The 18,239-nt window shown below is 42.9% G+C and overlaps 1 protein-coding gene across 2 annotated transcripts in view; it reads left to right on the top strand.

The window, feature by feature from the left end:
* Positions 1–14,241: 14,241 nt before the first annotated feature.
* FAM3D (FAM3 metabolism regulating signaling molecule D) overlaps positions 14,242–18,239 on the top strand; it is a 54,307-nt gene continuing 50,309 nt past the window's right edge. Inside the window, exon 1 of one of the 2 annotated variants that reach the window (XM_074198865.1) lies at positions 14,242–14,401. The gene's annotated coding sequence lies outside the window, so the exon portion shown is untranslated. The remainder of the gene's footprint in view (positions 14,402–18,239) is intronic. The other variant, XM_074198863.1, reaches the window with a different exon arrangement.

An 18,239-nucleotide genomic window follows, 5' to 3' on the forward strand; every position in this document is an offset into this window, starting at 1 on the left:
TCCAACTTTTCATGGCCCCATTTGGGGTTTTCTTGGCAGAGACACTGGGACAGTTGGCCATTTCCTTCCCCAGTTTATTTTACAGATGAGGAAACTGAGGCAAACAGGGTGAAGAGACTTGGCCAAAGTCATACAGTTAGTGAATGTCTGAGGTTGGATTTGATCTCAGGTCTTCCTAATTCCAGGTCCAGCACTCTATGGTAGTGCCACCTCACTACCCCTGATAACAATAGTCACTTTGTACTTAATAATTCATTTGAACATCACATCAATCCTAAGCTACTATTTTCATGCCTATTTTATAGAAGAGGAATCTGAGGCACAGAGATCAGGCTTGCTCGGCAGTAATAAGTGGTGGAGGATTCAAACTCAGATCTTCTGAGCTCTGTGTCCAGAGCTCTGGTCACAATACTATTCAACTGCCAAAATACAGGATATACATAAAACAGCATCAGAGTGAGGAGGAGACCTTGGAAAGGACACGGCCCTGAAACTTTTAAAAGAAGATTGGGATGAATGGAATGGTGGCTAGGTGGTTCCTTAGTGCATAAAAGTGGAGCCTAGAGTTGGAAAGACGCATCTCCTTGACGCCAAATTCTACTCCCTGTGTGACCCTGAGCAAGTCATTTCACCCTGTTTGCCTCACTTTACTCATCTGTAAAATGAGCTGGAAAAGTAAAATAGCAAATCATTCCAGTACCTTTACCAAGAAAACCCCATTGGAGTTAGGAAGAATTGGACATAGTTGAAGCAAATGAACAAGAAATGATTGGAATGCACATGGGTTGATTGATCTCACTGGCACAGCCTTCAAAAATTCAAGGTCACCATCATGTCATGATGATATCCCATGTTTGGTTAGTGAAGAATTTGTTTGGGTGGGGGGATGTTATAGCACTGGCTTCTGAACTAGTCTGAATAGGTGTCAGAAACCTATCATAAACTACAAAGCCAAGCTAAATCTGTCTTTAATTTTAATTTAACATTTTAATCTTGACTGTCTTCACTGCCTGGATGCTCACCTTCCTCATCTCTGCCTCCTGGCTTCCATCAGGACCCAGAAAAAATCCAACTTTCTGCAAGAAGTGTTTCTAGTTGCCCCTCATGTCCAGGGTCTCCTCTCTAACTGTATCTACTATTTGTCCTCTCCCCGTGTTGTTTGCATAGCTTTTGCATATCTCCACCATCTTGGTAGACCCAACTCTAAGTGCCTGATAAGGAATTGTTGTTGACTTGACTTTAATCAAACAGCAGAAAACTGGAGAAGCCACATTTTGAGGTGATTTCCCAAGCTCTCACCAGACCAAGAAGTGACTGGGGTGCTTAGAGCATCTCATCCATCACACCTTTCCAAAGTCCACTCTGGAAAAGAGAAGATGGAAGTGACAGAAAATATCTCACCTATTTGGCTCTAAAAGGAAAGGGGGCTTCCATATAAAACAAGGCTAGGAAAGACTGAGTTAAGTAAAATATCTTTACCTTGTCAAAGAACAGACTATAGCAGACTTCTTGCTGATCAATCTATTTCTGAGGCTGACTTCCTTCTTGGAAAAAGCCAACCTTGTCCCTTACATGAAAGATTTCTGTGAGCTAACTCTAACTGGACCTACCTCAACTGTGTCAGCATTTAGAACTCATAGGACCCTAGCCCTAAAGTTGGAAGGCACTCCAGAAGCCATCTAGTCCAAATCCTTAATTTTACAAAGAAGGAAACTGAGGCTTAGTAAGGTTATGAGTGAATTGCTCAATGTCACTAGTAGAATAGTAGAAAAGTATTTAATTTGTGAAAATACAAACTTAAAAAAAGCGTGGCTCAAAACTGAGCTAGGAAGTCCTCCCAAGGGCATTGAAAGAAGAAACTGGAAGGAGAACAACAAACAGATAAAAGATAGAAAAGATCTGTTAAAAAAAATTATATTCAACTCTTCATCATCAGTAAAATTTGAGCTCCCATACCTCATACTCAAAAAATAACACTGGGCAAAAACAAAGATGGAAAGAGCAACATGGATAGGCCATTTAACTTGAAGATGCTGAGAAACTGTTTCTAATGGCATCTATAGGAGGAAGAATAAAATGTTAGACCTAGAAAAGATGACCTTGAGACCCCATATGCCAATTTTACCAACTCTACAGAATTTCTATGAGTATTATTCTCACATAGAAGGACATCCTTGAAGAAGGTATGAAAAAGGGACCAAACCATACACCCTAACAGGTCTTGTTTCTGGACCTTTTTTCCCTATCATCTTCCAATTTTCATCTTCAAAAGGAACTTCTTCCTGATTTCCCCTTCACTCTATTGTTACTCGGTTGAAAAATGTCCAATTTCTCCTATATAGAGTTTGTTTGTACATCATTGTTGTTTATATGTTGTCTCCCCATTAGGTTCCTTGAGAAGAGGGACTGTCTTTTGCCATTTGTTGTATCTCTAAAGTTTAGTCCAATCCCTGTTGCATTTTATATGCTTAAGGAATGTTCACCGACCAACCGACAGCTTACTTTCCCAAGGGGACTTGTGGGTGTACAGCCCATATTTCTCCCTTACATTCCTTCTAATCCATCCTCATGGGGTGCAGTGTCCCAATTTATTTCTTTTGTGGATGCTTTTTGTTGTAGATCGATGTAATAAAGAACACTCTACTTTGGGCCAAAAGATGTTTTTCCTTGTCCTTTCATAATGGATCTGAAAGAGAAGGGGGCAGATTCTTTACTTAACACAGAGTTGGGATTGATGTCTGCAGGAAGAGTCATGATCCTGACTCTTTTTTTAAATTTTTTTTAAATTTTTTTTGTGATTTTTTTTATGACCTTGACTCTTGATAAAAAGCAGCAGACCCTCACAGATGCCCAAGAAGTCAATGGCTGTGACCTGCTGACCCACGTCTCAGTGTTCTCCTCTAGGTCTAGGACTAGTCGATCAGGGTCTCTGGTGGTATTAGACTTAGGGTTAGAGTTTCAGTTAGGGCTGGTGCTAGATTAAAGACCAGGGCTATGGTTTGAGTTAGGGAAAAGACTAGGATTGGGGTTTGGGCTAAAGTTAAGACTGGACCGAGAAATAGGAATCCCTCTTTCCAATTTTGCCTCTTTTGATTACTATCTGTATTAATTTGGACAAGTCACTCTACTAACTCCTGTGATCCTCAGTTTTCCAATTCATAAAATGGGGAAGTTGGACTCAATTATCTCTATTCCTTTGCAGCTAAAAATGTATGCTGCCATGAGATCAGTTGTGAAAAATGAGGATACTTTTCTTCTTTCTTTTCATCTTGATGGGAGTTTTCATGTAGCCTTTCATTCAGGGATGTGTGTGAGTGTGTGTGTGTGTGTGTGTGTGTGTGTGTGTGTGTGTGTGTGTGTGTGTGTGCTGCATCTTTGGCATTCTACTGAAGTCTATGATTTCCTCTCAGAATAAAATTCTTAAATATTTGAAATAAATGCTAAATTTCAGTTAAAGGTTAGTGAAACTAAAGATATTTCCCCCATCCAAGTTAATGGACCCCCTGAAATTTACCCAGGATCCCAGGTTAAGAATTGCTGCCTTCATTAAAGCTGTCTGTCAATCGCCCAGCAGTCCTGGGAACGGGCAAGCCTTTAGTAGAATTGCAGGCTCCGGGCCTGGGCAGCCAGGCTTGCTCCAAGTTCTCAAAGCACAAAATTGCTAGTATTTGAGGACTTTTCCATTTCTGTCTGTATCCTGAGATTTCTGCTAACGTGATGTAATTACATTTCCTATGTGTTATCTTTCAAATGAAAAGCTCACATATAAAACAATAAACCAGCTTGGGCATAGACTTGCCTGGATAGTAAACTCTGTGAATATTTTTATAGAGATTAATTTTCCCTTTAATGCTTAAAACCGTTATTATGCTGTTTTATTTCAGACTGAACACGTCCTGCCAGCACAGGCACGGCCAGGCCCAGAGCGGCCTTGCCTGATCCAATAGCACCACCAGCAGAGCCGCTCCGGTGACGGCCACAGCTTTGTCTCTGGCCACCAGGACAACCGTGGTGCTCCATGGAGCTGCCCACCTTCCCTGAGCCAGGCCCTGGCCCTGGGCTGATTTTACATCTTCAATGTCTAATGTCCAGTTTCAGAGTGAATCTCTTCTGCCTGTTGCAGTCTCTGTCCCCTCCTCTGTCTCTCTCTCTCTCTCTCTCTCTCTCTCTCTCTCTCTCTCTCTCTCTCTCTCTCTCTCTCTCTCTCTCCCTTCCTTTCCTCACCTATCCTGGGAAAGTCTCCCTGTGCTCTCATTTACTGCCACCCTTCAGAAAGTGGAAATTACCATGAAGTGCCCGGGAAAGGGTCCTGGGCTGCCTCAGTGGTGCAGGGCCATCTCTTCTTCTTCTCTTGGTCCCTTCATAATTAAGCCCTGCTTGTTACAAACCTTGCTCCCGGGCTGGAAGCAAAGACAACTGGACATTTAGAAGCATAGAGTTGGGAGCAGGGATGAGGGCTCTCCGCTAGGAGCCAGACAGTCCAGCTGGCCTTGCAGGCTCCCTCCGGCCTTCCTCCTCTCCACCTCTCAGGTTCCCCTGTGTCCTCCAAACTCATGCAAGCACCACTTTCCAGATGATCCCTCCAGATGATCCTTTCCTGATGATCACTCGGATGCTGGGGAGCTCCCTCCCTCAACAACTGGGGGCTTCTTTGGCTTTTCTTCCATATACACCTATTTATAGAGCCATGTACTGCCTCCTTGAAACGATGCAAGGGTTTCTTGAGGATTTGCTTCATTTCCATCTATCTCTATAGTACCCAGAATATAGTAGGTACTCAATAAATGTTTCTTGATGAATAGATTTATATGTATATTTATATATGTCTCTCTGTGACATTATATATATTAAATCACATATCTAATATTACATTTATTAAATAATAGAATATTAAATTATATATTGGATTATATATGTAAAATATATTCCCATATTGATGTATAAATATACTTGCACATATTGGGCTTTATTTATGTGATTTATATTATATATTCATTAGATATTATATTATCTTAAAGTATAATATGCTCTATATTACACATAAACATGCATAGATATTTAAAATATAGGTCTCTAAGTGAAGCAGCTAGCATAACAAAGTAGACAGAGCACTGGGCTTGGAGTCGGATGGATGCGAGTTCAAATCTAGCCTCAGAAACATCCTAGCTGTCTAACTTTGGGTAAGTCGATTAACTTCTGCTTGCCTTTAGAGAAGGAAATGGCAAACTACATCAGCATCTTTGCCAAACAGCCCCCCTGGACGGAGTCCCTTTGGATCACAAAGCCACGGACACAACTGAGACAACTGGACAACAACAATGTGTTTGTTTGGGTCTGTTTGGATTAAAACTGTCCAACCTATAATAAGAGAGACTGCGGCAGAGCTCTGAGCCAGAGGTGCTTTATTAAAGGCCCCATGGTCCACTCTGATGAAGTGGGCCCCAGACCTCCTTCACGATCCGAGATGCCCCTTCTTCCAGAAACTTATTTTTGGAAGACTTGATATCAGATTTGATGCCTAAATACTCTAAAGGGGCTGTGCAAAGTATAGAATCCCATCGGTTGTTGATAGACTTTGCCAGAAATGATGCATCAGCTAGAAATGGTATGTTAGCGGGGTGGGCGAAGCATGGGGCATCTCCACGGACCAGGTGCTTATAAGATGGTCACCGGCTCATGTTGGACAAGAGAAAGAGATCCAGAGGCACAAACAGAAGTTGGGGGACTTTCCATATCATTCAGTCACCTCTACTATTGTTGACTTAGTCACCGTAATGAAGAAAAACCAAAAGTGAAAGGCCTCTGGTTAGTTTCCTATGATTAAACAAGTGAACTTACAATCTGCAGCTCATAACTCTGGAGCCTAATATATAGCACTTATACTCGCTACCCCTATAAAATCCTATCAAACGGATTAATACTGATTGGAATAGAATAGGTGTCCAGATAAATTATTTCTCACATTAATAATTGCTCTTTTTGATTGATTATTGACTGTCGGTTTCATCCAATGTAAAGCAGGGATAATGTGACATCACAGACACATCTCCGAGTGAGGTCAGGGAACCAGGGGAAAAGGGAGGAGGTGAGGGAGGGTTGGAATGCCCAGAATCAAGGCAGAAGACACTACCCACTAATGAAGAGTAGACAGGATGCCAGGCTGGAGATGAAGGCAGACGGAGGCCAACCACTTCTGCCTCTGTTGTCCCAGGGACCTTCAATAAATCACTTCCCTTCAATCCCAGTGTTTTCAACTATAAAAAGAGAAAGACTGACACTAGGGTTTCTTCCAGCTCCAAAGTCTCAGCATCCCTTTCCTACCCTTCCTAGCTCATAGGGCTACTCTGAGAATTAAATAAGACAACATAAACTAAAGTGTTTTGAAAGCTATTTTTTAAAGAAATGTTTCACCGGGGGAGGTGTGATGAGAGCCACTGTTCCACTAGAAAGCAAGAGGAAGCTTAGCAGGCGGGAGATGACGGAAGGAGATGACTCTACAAATGGCAATTTCTTTGTGGGGAAAAGTCAAGTCTTCTGAAGCTCCCCTCTCCCCCTTCCATCATTCAGGACCTGCCAGTTTGGCCCTTTCCAACTTTCAGCTACTCTTTCCCTAAGCAGCCCCAGAGTCAATAGGTAACCCTGCCCAGGTGCTCTCTCTCACTCAGGACCCTGTAACTGCTGGGAGGACCCAACAATGGAAACTCAGCATACTCTCCCATGGCTCCTAATGATTCTTCCCATCATAATTACCTGGGGTTAATTTTTCTATGTTCTACATACACAGAGAGGCAGAGGGCCATAGTGGACAAAGAGCTGACTTTGTGGCCGTGGCCGTGACCCTCCCAGTGTGTAGGTCAGTGTTGTCAAATTCAGATAGATGTGAGGGCCACTAAACCATGGGTATGGTGCCCTGTGTGCTCTCTATCAATTTATAAGCCAACATTATTATCTGTGTTTTATTGTATTTTTATTTATCTCGTTAGATAGACTCCAATTATATTTAATCTGTTTCCTGCCTCACTCTGGATTACCTGCCTCTAAAGGCTCTGAGCTTGGCATTTCTACTTGAGACATATTTCTAAAACTATAAGTTGTAGAGGAGTGACCCCAAGGAAGGGTAGAGGGACTTTATCTCCCTAGGGGAGGACACCCAGTTGGTGCTTAATAAATGCTTGCTTATTGATTGAGGAAAAAAATACCTAGCTGATGTGTAATACATGCTTGCTCATTGACTGAGGGGAAAAGGTATCCAGAGGTATTTAATAAATGTTTGCTCAATGAGAAGAGAGAACCAGTTAATACTTAATCAATGTTTACTTGTTGATAAAAGGGCTTACAGTTGGCATTTAGTAAATGCTTGCTCATAGATTGAGGGGGAAATGCATCCAATCAATGCTTAATAAATGCTTACTCATTAAAAAGAAGGCACTTAGTTGGTGCTTAATAAATGTTTGTTCATTGCTTGAGGTCACATAGTTGGCGCTTAATAAATGCTTGCTCACTAATTAGGAAAGGGACACCTAGTTGGTACTTCATCATCATGGGACATCAGAATCAAGTCAATATGTCTAATCCACATCATACCGGCAAAATTGGCTCCAAGCTCCCAATCTTGGGGAGGGGCCATGTTGGACACTCAACCGCAATGATTCTACGATGACTTGTCCTCTTTAGCTGGGCTTAGCCAGTCTTTTATTTCATAAAGTAAAGGTGCTCTACCTTCCCAAACTGGCTCTATCATTTTGCTTTATTTCATTAAAATAAAAAAATCCTCTTCAGAAACTGAATTACCTTTTGCCTATATTCTCCATTACTTTTAGACAATCTCACAATTTGTCAAAAAGAGTAGTCTGGAAGGCAGAACACCTGTCTCCTAAACTGACCACCTACCCTTAGACAAGTGGTTTCCCCTTCTATGAACCCGTTTCTTCTTTCAAGCTCTGACAAGCTATGATTTTAAGACTTTGCTAGAGGCTGAGGAAATTAATAAATATCTGAGAACTCAGTCCTGCCCTCAAAGAGCTTACAATCCCTCTATTTTATCTTACCCCCATCATGATTCTAGTGTTCTCTCTCTCTCTCTCTCTCTCTCTCTCTCTCTCTCTCTCTCTCTCTCTCAATTCCCTTGACATATATATTTTAATTTTATTGTCTCATTTTTAATGTTTTTAATTCATTTAATTAATAATTCCATTTTAATTGAACTTTATTTTCAAATATATTCCTCCCTCTCCTCTACCCAAGAAGTCATACTTTCTTAAAGAAAAAAGAAAAAAAATTAGCAAAACTGTCCAATCCACAAATAAGTCTGTTATTGTATATGTATTTTCTCTGTGGAAAAAAAGAAGGAAGGCACATTTTTTTTCCTCTCAGGGACAAGTGTGATCCCTATACTTGCAGAATGTCCAGTTTTATTTTGTTTCCTAGTCTTTCCTCTTATGTTCATATAGTCATTATATCAATGGCTTTTCTGGTCCTGTTCTTTCCAGTTTGCATAGGTTCATGTAACTTGTTGTGGGATCCTTCCAGCTCCCTTTTGGGCACTAAGTGACACCATTGTGCATAGACCGCTATCAAGATAACTCACCTTCCTGAGTTCAAATCCAGCCTTAGACCTCTATTAGCTGTGTGACCCTGGGCAAGTCACTTCACCCTGTTTGCCTCGGTTTCATCATCTGTAAAATGAACTGGAGAAGGAAATAGCGAACCATTCCAGGACCTTTGCCAAGAAAATCCCAAATGGGTTTATCAAGAAAAATGTCAGGACAACAGCAATAACCTTTGTAACATTCTAAGCACCTATATGCATCACCCTGGGACACTGGGTCCATCTGTTCACCTGGCCAGCCCTTTGTTAGTCGAGCTATTCCCATGGTAGGGATTCTAATATGCCCTTTAAGACATCCTACTTATGCCAATACAACGGCCATCCCGGTAACAATCCATCCCCTCGGATCTTAGTTTTTTCAAGTTATTGTTCTCCATGATTTGAAAAGGAGATAAAGGTGACAAAGAAAAATGAAGAAACAAAATCCTTTTCCAGAGCCCTATAAATTTTGAAAGGATATGAAGAGTTTTCAGAAGTCGATAGTCATATAAAATGCCCTCAATCTCTAATAATTAGAGAAATGCAATTTCAAACTACTCTGAGGTTCCCCCTCACATATATCAGATTGTCTAACAAGCCAGAAAAGAAAAATCACACATACTAGATGGGGTGTGGACAAATAAGGATCCTAATGGTGGAGCTGTAAACTGATCCATTTTGGAGAGCACTTTGGAACTATGCCCAGAGGATTGTAAAACTGTATCTACCCTTTGACCCAGTGCTAGGTCTGTATCCCAAAGAGATCAAAGAAGAGGAAAAAGAACCTATTTGAGCAGAAATATTTATAGCAGCTTTTTTTTGTAGGGAAAAGAACTGAAAATTAAGGAGATCTCCATCAATTGGGGAATGGCTGAACAAGTGTAGCATATGTTTGTGATAGAGAAATGATGAGCAGGATGTTTTAGAAAAACCTGGGAAGATTTTCATGAACGGATGCAGAGTGAAGTAAACAGAACCAGGAGACCATTGTGCACAGTAACAACAATATTGTATAATGATAAACTGAATAACTTAGCTATTCTCAGCAAAAAAGTGATACAAGATAATTCCAAAGGACTCATGATGAAAAATGTTACCCACCTCCAGAGAGGGAACTGACAAACTCAGAGTACAGATCCAAACATATTTTTTAAAACTTTATTTTTCTTTCTTTTTTTAAAATTTTTTGGCAACACGATGAATGTGGAAATATTTCACCCCACCCCACCTAAATGGGATTTAATCTATTTGTTGCCTTCTTAATGAATGGGGGAGGGGATGCAGGAGGAAGAGGATTGGAACTGAATTTTTTAGAAATGAATGTTAAAAAATAAAAGACACTTTAATGAATAAGCTTTGTGGTCTGTTCTACAAATAGTAATTTCACATCTAAAAAATGATAGAGTTAATGAGAAACAGCATGGCAGATTTGGAACCAGAGAAAAGACTTTGAATTTTTCTCCATGATTCACCACCTGTGTGACCTAAGGCAAATTATCTAGCTTCCTAGGCCTCATCTTATCTTCATCATCTATAAAATGAAAGGATTGGATTAGATCAGCTATCCTTAAAGGGGGTGTCCATAGACCCCGGGTCCCCAATGCCTCCAATAGATCCTCAAGGACAAAACTAATTTCATAATATCATTAAGAAATTATTTGCCTAATAAGATACTCTTTTCTAGTTACTTATCTGCATGAGTCTGGATTTTCTTCACCATTGTTCAACCAAAATAACAGCAGCAGCAGATTGAATGCAGAAGCAAAAATGAGAATTCCATTGTCTTCTATTAAGTACGATATGAAAGAAATTGTTTAAATGTGTACCACAATGCCACTATTTTTGTTATTATTTTGCAAAATGTAGATTTTAATTTAAAAATTACTTCAATACATAACAGATTTATTGCTTTAAAGAATAAATATTTTAAGATTTTATCAGTTTTAATTTCTAGCATAGTAAATACCCATAAAAATAACAAGCACAAACAAAATAATTCTTAAAAGTGTAAAGACCAAAAAATTAGAAAACCATTTTGATTAGATGAGGCGTATTTTTCTTCCTTCCTAATTCTTTGTTGGTAGAGTCTTTCTCCTTTATCAAAATCAACAGCTTCCCCAGAGAAATTCCATCAGGGAAATAGCTCCTTCCTCTTCCCCATGTTCCCTCCCTACTATCCTCCATAGTTTATCCTCTGCCTCTGAGAGTCTGTTCTCCTCTACCCATCAGTCCAGTGGTGAGATGGTTTCTTTTTTTTTCAAGGTTTTTGCAAGGCAATGGGGTTAAGTGGCTTGCCGAAGGTCACACAGCTAGGGAATTATTAAGTGTCTGAGGCTGGATTTGAACTCAGGTCCTCCTGACTCCAGGGTCGGTTCTCTATCCACTGTGCCACCTAGCCGCCCCGTGAGATGGTTTCTTAATGGCTAGCATCTGGGTCCAGTGCCTGGGGTGGAGAGTGTCACCCTCAATTGAGTACAAACACATTCACAAATACACACATACATCAATTCATACATTCAAAAACATGCATATACATTCATTGATACAGACAAACTCACAGACACACACATTCAAAAACACAGACATAAATGTAAACACACACTCACAAAGAGACACACAAAAACAAACACAGACACACAAATACACATTCGCAGACATAAATCCAAATATAAATACATACATAAACACACAAACACACATTCACAACACAGAAATAAATGCAAACTTACACACATTCACAGGCATACATGCAAACACAAACACACATTCACAGCTCAGACAAATACACACTCACAAACATAGGCATAGGCCAATATAAATGCATTCACATCCAACCAAACACACATGCATAGACATAAATGCAGTCACACAAGTTCCAAACACACACACACACACACACACACACACACACACACCTCCCATATACCCACAAACATTCACCTTCACGCCGACATACACGCACAACACTCCTCTCTGAGCTGGCTGCAGGTGTTTGTAATCGGGGCTCCTGAATCCCACAGCCCCAAGCACCCCCCACCCCACTGCAGAGGACCCAGGGGCCCCCCACATGGAGGGGCTCCTTTATTGAACAGATCCTCTTATTACCGGCAGCTAAACAAACTAATAGGAAGATGATTTCCCTGGAGTGGAGCAGCTTCTGATTTAGAAGGTCTCCTTCCAAATGAAATTCACAGAGCAGCTAAAATTGACTTCTTTATCTGAAAAAAAAATGACCCCAAGAATGGTGGCTTTGCAGATGGTCATGGAGGTGACCTCTGACATATACACCTGAACTTGTAGGATGGGCATAGGTGAGCTATTTCACTCTTCTGGGTCCTCCTGTGCCCACCTCATGAACCTGATGTGATTAGACCCAGATGAGACAGACCCCCAGGGAATCAGTTATAGTGGATGCATCAGCAGCTGGGTTAGACCCCACAGAGTCCGGAACTAGAGAGATGATGGCCCCACTGGACTCCGGCCTCCTTGAGCCACATCTGGTCTTTTCCAGATTGGTGGAAGGATGTCAGCAAGAGTGATCAGAGAAGAGCAATGAAGGTCATGAAGGGTCTCAGGTTTGTACCATTTGAGGATCCATTGATGGAACTGGGGATGTTTAATGAGTGTGGGGAAGACCCAGGAAGCATCAGAGCTGTCTTCAGGTATTTGAAGGGTCATCCAGCAGAATCTGAAATAAGTAATAGTTTTAAGGAGAGCTAGCATTTCCACGGCATACATGTGCCAGACTCTGCCCTCACAACAACCTTGGGAGATAGACACTATTGTCATCCTCATTTCATAGTTGAAGAAACTTGGAACTTAAGTAACTTAATTTTAATAAAAATCATAACTAACATTTATGTACTGGGCGGGGGAAGATGTGATGACTATCTCCATTTCACAGATAAGGGAAACTGAGACAAACGGAGTTTACCAAACTTGCCTAAGTTAGTAAGTGTCCAAGGCTGGATTTGAACACAGGCCTTCCTGACTCTGCCTCAAGGGTTCTACCCACTATGCCGCCTAGTAGGCTCTATAGGAATCAACACTATAATACAGCTTTGGAAGACAGAACTGGGAAGCAATGAGCCAAAGAAGGAGAAGGGCATTGGAGGCTTTTGGATGTGTGAAGTTGGCAGAGGTTGGATTTGTAAAGGAAACATCTGGCATCACGGTGCCTCCATATCACCAGTGCCTACCAGATAGTGGGCTCATTGACTGAGAAAATGAAGAGAATTGGAAGGAGAACGATCTCCAGGCCAGACACTGGGTTGGCATCTAGATTTAGGTTATAAGAGGAGGAAGACCAAGAATAGTTAGTGAAACCTTAAAATGATTAGGTGGATAAAAGAGAAATAGAGCCAGGTACCTTAGAAAGATAAGCCCATGGTTAAGGTGGGTAAGGTGGGTTACATGGCACAGAGGGTCAGCTTCATAAATTGATAGACTGGATTGGTAGGTGTTGCAAATTGTCTGTAAAAGATTTTTAGCTAGAAAAGACCTTCATTTCATAGATAAGGAAATGGCCCAACCCATCCAAAAGCCAGAGACATTCTACAAGGGGGGCTACGTTCTGACCCCTAGTGATCTCTTTGGGTGATCGTGGACAGTGAATAGAACACTAGGAAGCTTTTCTCACATTACAAACATCTCAGTTGAATCTCAACAACAGCTCTGGGAGGCAAAGCCCAGATTTGCTCATTTCTACCTGTGTGATCTTGGACAAATCATTTAATCAACCTCCTTTGGGGTGAGGTTTTCCATCAACAAAGTGAGATGGCAGACGGGTGGACGGATGGAGAGGATTTGGACCAGCTGGGCTCTGCTCTTAGTAGGTGGTTCTTAGGGCCTCTGTGACCTTCGGGTGCCAACCTGCACTGATAAGGGAAGTACTTTCTCTGATTCCCTTAGGAACAAAGGCTAATTAACTCCTTAGTTCCTTTTAGGAGAAGGGGGAGCCAAAGCTCACCAGGGCCTGCTGTGGTACAATGGGAGGATTCCACCTCCTTGTGAATGTTGGAGGGTTCCTCTGGAGGGTCCCAGAGGTGCAGCAGCAGCAGCAGGACCCAGTCCCTTCCAGAAGGGAGGCTCCCCCAGCACCACTCTGCAGCCTCCCAGGACCAATCCAGGAGGGCGAGAGTGGTCTCTCCTCCCCGGGCTGTGCAGGCACCCACACCAGGAAAACCTACCAGGGAGGAAAAAACAGCAATTAAAGGGGAGAACAAGAAGTACGGGGAAGAGGGGTGCTGGACCAGGGAGAGGGTCCCAAAGGGAGGGGGGAGTGGAAATTCAATTTAAAAACTTACTTACTAGGATCATCTTTTATGTCAGTCAGAGGAGAGAGACAGAGACAGAGACAGACAGGGGGAGAGAGAGAGGGAGCGGGGGAGAGGGAAGCATCCCTGCCCTCAAGGAGCTTGCTTTCTAGCTGGGGAGGAGAAAGGACCCCTTCCCATTGTTTCCAGCTTCCCAGGCTTTGCCCAGGGAAATTTGGTAGAGTCCAAAGGCCTGGTTCTGAGGCCCCTCATGACGCTGGCATCCCCAGCAGCTGAGGAGTTTGGCTTCTTGGCAGACGTTGGTTTTGTTTTCTACCCGGGGAGGTGCCCAGCCTCCCCAACTTCCTTGTTCCTGGTGCAGGTCTCTTGGCTGATCCATCCATGTGTGTCAGCTGTGGGAGGGGATGGTTGCAGGGCAAGCTGTACAATGCCCTTAAACTTCAGAAGGCCCTAGGCTCCTGCACCTACTGCTGTCCAGGAGCCCAGCCGGGGCATGCTGGCAGAACCTGAGGAGCTCCAGGGGAGGCCAGACTGGAAGGTAGGTCGGGGAAACCCACCAGGTGGGGGAGATCCAATCATTTCCTCCTTGGGGACTTAGCATTTAACTAACTGGAGTCTTTGGCCCTGTGAGTTAAGGTCATCCCCAAGGAACCCAAACCACCTTCTCAGGATGGCTCAAGAAGGCTGACCCCCAGGAGATTTTCCACCTGCATTGGTGGTTCTTAGAGGTTCCAGGTCTACTGGGAAAGAATGGAAAATGAGGTGTAAGAGAGAGAGAAGGCTGGAGAGACAAATGACAAAGGGGGGGAGGAGAGAGAGAGAGAGAGAGAGAGAGAGAGAGAGAGAGAGAGAGAGAGAGAGAGAGAATGGGGAAAAGAAGTTGAGACCTTGCAGATGAAAGATTCTGGGGGGGGTGACACCTCTTCTTTCCCACCCTCATGTCATTTTAAGACAAAAGGTATCCAATCCAACCTCAATATATTATAGATGAAGAAAAGGAGGCTGAGGAAGGGATTCTACACAATTGGTCGTGTCAGAATTTGAAGGAACCAAGACTCTCTTGAGTCCAACACCAACATTGTCCATGCCATTGGAGTCACTGCCTCCTCTAGATAGGCCAGGGGATACTCTGGGGTCTCCATCACTAGCATAAAAGGGGTCTAATTAATGCTCAGCTGAATTATTTCCAAACTTTGACTCACATCCATTGTTCTTCCCAGAAGGAATTCTTCAGGCCCTAGATTGCCTTAATTGCTGGCATCAGTGCCAGGGACAATGATCGTAATTACTGGCACTTGTTGGTTTGGATTCATGTCAAGAGATTCAGTGATCCCTCTAGGATCAATATGATCCCTAAGCTCTCTAACCACCATACCACACTTTCCTTATGGGTAGGTAGCAGTGGCGAAGGGAACCTGAGTCCAAGTCAACCTAGTTTCCAGTCCAGTGTCCATTTGTTTATAATATTTTCATCTTGAAGTCCCAAACTAGATTATATTTAGTTATCAGACCTTCCCTCCACATAGTGCTTCATTCAGTTTACAAGCTCATTATGGACATGGATAGAGTAGAAGTTAGAAAGGACTGCCAGTGGTCATTGAGTTCAACTCTCATTTTTACAGTTGAGGAAACTGAGGCAAATTGTCTTCCAAAATCTCATGAAGAGTGAGACAGACCACTTATGTACATGGATAGAGTACAAGATCTAGAGTCAGGAAGCTTTGAATTCAAACTCTGGGTGAGTCCCTATTAAGTTATTCCCTGGCTCAGTTTCCTCAACTGCAAAATGGAAGTACCTAGTTGCTGTTGTAAGAATCAAGTGAGGTATTATTTGGGAAAGTGTTTCACAGATCATAGTCAGCTGGACAGAGACCAGTAGAATGAATATAGACAAGGATTTTGTGGGGGGGTTTGGAAGCTGGGGGTGGGGGATGGAGAAGGGGAGAACCAGGAAAGATTTGGAATTCTGAAAGGCAGAGGTGAGGAGAATGTGCTCTCTGGACAGGGCAGACAGCTAAGGATAAAAGCTCCTTTCTATGTTGCTTCTTGGTTACCCACCTCCTGCTTAGTCAAAGAATTTTTCTTCTTCTTCTGGAAACTTAGGAACCCCTTCTCTCCCCAGCCAACATGATCCAGGAGTTCTCCCAACACCATTGCTGCCTGCCAAAAGGTCCTCTAATCTGCTTCCCCTCATTTTATGAGATGAAACTGAGACCAGAGAAGTTGGTAAGACCATGGAGCTGCAGTTAGAAAGGATTGTGGTGGTCACCAAGTTCAACTCTCTTGTTTTACAGTTGAGGAAACTGAGACACAGTGTAGCTAAATAGTCTTCCAAAGTCTCGTGGAGAGCAGGATAGCCCAGTGAGCCCCAATTCCTCTGTTCCCTCCATCCTTTTTAACTTTGATGAATTGACTAGCTTTTTTCCTGGTCAAATCCTACCTTGTCAAAATAAATTACGAGAAGGGGCCATTATTCTGTAGTATCATTAATTCATTCTAAGTTGGTCCACCATGCTGGTCCTTTTCTACACAGAACCCAAAACTCATGCCTTGTCTTGGGAGATCTTGGGCAAGTAGAGATGTGATTTCAGCAACTTACTTAACTATAGTTTGGTCAATCCTTAGGGAGGGGGGTTGAGGCCCCCAGTGGTCCAGAGACTTTCCCTGGAGCGAATCCCATGTTTAGTAGAATTGAGAGGCAGGAAGTCAGCCCAAGTCTTCTGGATTCCAAGACCAGCTGTCTCTCCACAGAATCAAAATCAGGTGGAGACAACAAACATTGATTATGCACCTACTATGAGCCAGGGCTGTATTAGAACTGGGCCTCCTTAGCATCTGCTGTTGCTTCCTCTCTGGCAACTGATATTTCACAGGGTGGGTGGGTCATTGACCTGGATCCCAAGCCCCTGGCGTCTCAGTAGCATTCTTGAAGAGTTGCTGGGGCCAAACAATTAACCCGAGGCCATCCCTCCGATGTGATTGTCCCAGTTCGTGGTCAGCCAGTTTCTTATCACAGGCACCTAGCTGAAGGATACACTGAAAGGCATGCAAGCCTAATTCCCTCATTTTATAGATGAGAAAACTGAGGGAAGCCTCAGAGAGGCTGTGACATGATCAGATCATGTAATTGGCAGATGAGCCTCAGAATCCAGTTTGATCCTTCAATCAAATGGAGTGATGAATCTTGAACCCAAGGCTCAAGTGAATGGGCTTTCTCATATGACATCTGCCTCTCTACTTAAGACATATCTCTGGACGCTGGAGCTGATTTTGGATCGGGGCTAGCATCAGGGACTGTCGGGACAGGTCTACAAAATGGGCTGTTCTGGTCATTTATTTTGGTCAAACTGATCATCCAGAGAGACCACGTGACCTGCAGAGGCAGAAGAACTAGTATTCAAGTCCTGACTCAGCCCATCTTGGTGATGTCAACATGCCCAGGTCAAATCACTCAACCATTCACAACTACTGAAACTATGTGGAAGAGGAGGTGTGGACCTGAATCAGCCCAATATACCTATGACATCCCAGATCTGGTCCCAATCTCAGTAAGCTGTTGTTCTCTGGGTTGTTCAGAACCTTGTGACCCACTTCCATCCACCCCAGGCCAAATGTCTACACTAGGATGATAATAATGATAAAAAATGATAATGGTAATGATGATAGCAAGTATTTATATAGAACCTACCGGGCACTTTAAAACATGATCCTCACTACCGCCTTGGGAAGAAGGTGCTATTTTTATTCCCATCACATAGTGAGGAAACTGAGGTAAACAGAGGTTTCACAGGGTCTCATCACTAGTTGTGTGTCTGAGGCTGGATTTGAACTCAAGTCTTTTTGATGTCAAGTCCAGGAATCTATCCACTGAATCATGTGGCCCTTTGATGTTCCATAGATTATCACAACCTCAACAACTCAAGCCAACAAGATTATTCCCACCCATCCCCAATCCCTGGGATTCCATTCCTCATCCTCAATGAAGTGGGGATGGGTCCATGGACTAGACAAGTATCGAGACCCAGACCATGTCCTTAAGCTTCCCAGAAAGGTGTTTCCCTCCATAGGGAGATAGAATTCAAGCTCCAAACAGGGAATTGTAATCTCCATAGGAGTGAGCATTATGACATGGCAGCCACAAAAGTCAAAGAAATCTTAGGTTACATGAGTCCTGAATTCAGACGAAGCCATCTTCTTCTTCCCACAGGAACAGCCTGAGCCTGCCCCAGGTTCTTTGAGAGGTTGGTTGGTCTTCTCTTAACCAGGTAGTGGTCATCTCCACAACCTACTGAAGACACTCTCACCCCCTGCCTTTGCCCACTTTCCTATCCCTCCTCTATTTGTTGTCTCCCCCCCCCCTTTAGAAGGTAACTTGT

The sequence above is a fragment of the Macrotis lagotis genome, chromosome 8 (assembly GCF_037893015.1).
Source record: "Macrotis lagotis isolate mMagLag1 chromosome 8, bilby.v1.9.chrom.fasta, whole genome shotgun sequence".
In the NCBI taxonomy this organism is placed as follows: Eukaryota; Metazoa; Chordata; class Mammalia; order Peramelemorphia; family Peramelidae; genus Macrotis; species Macrotis lagotis.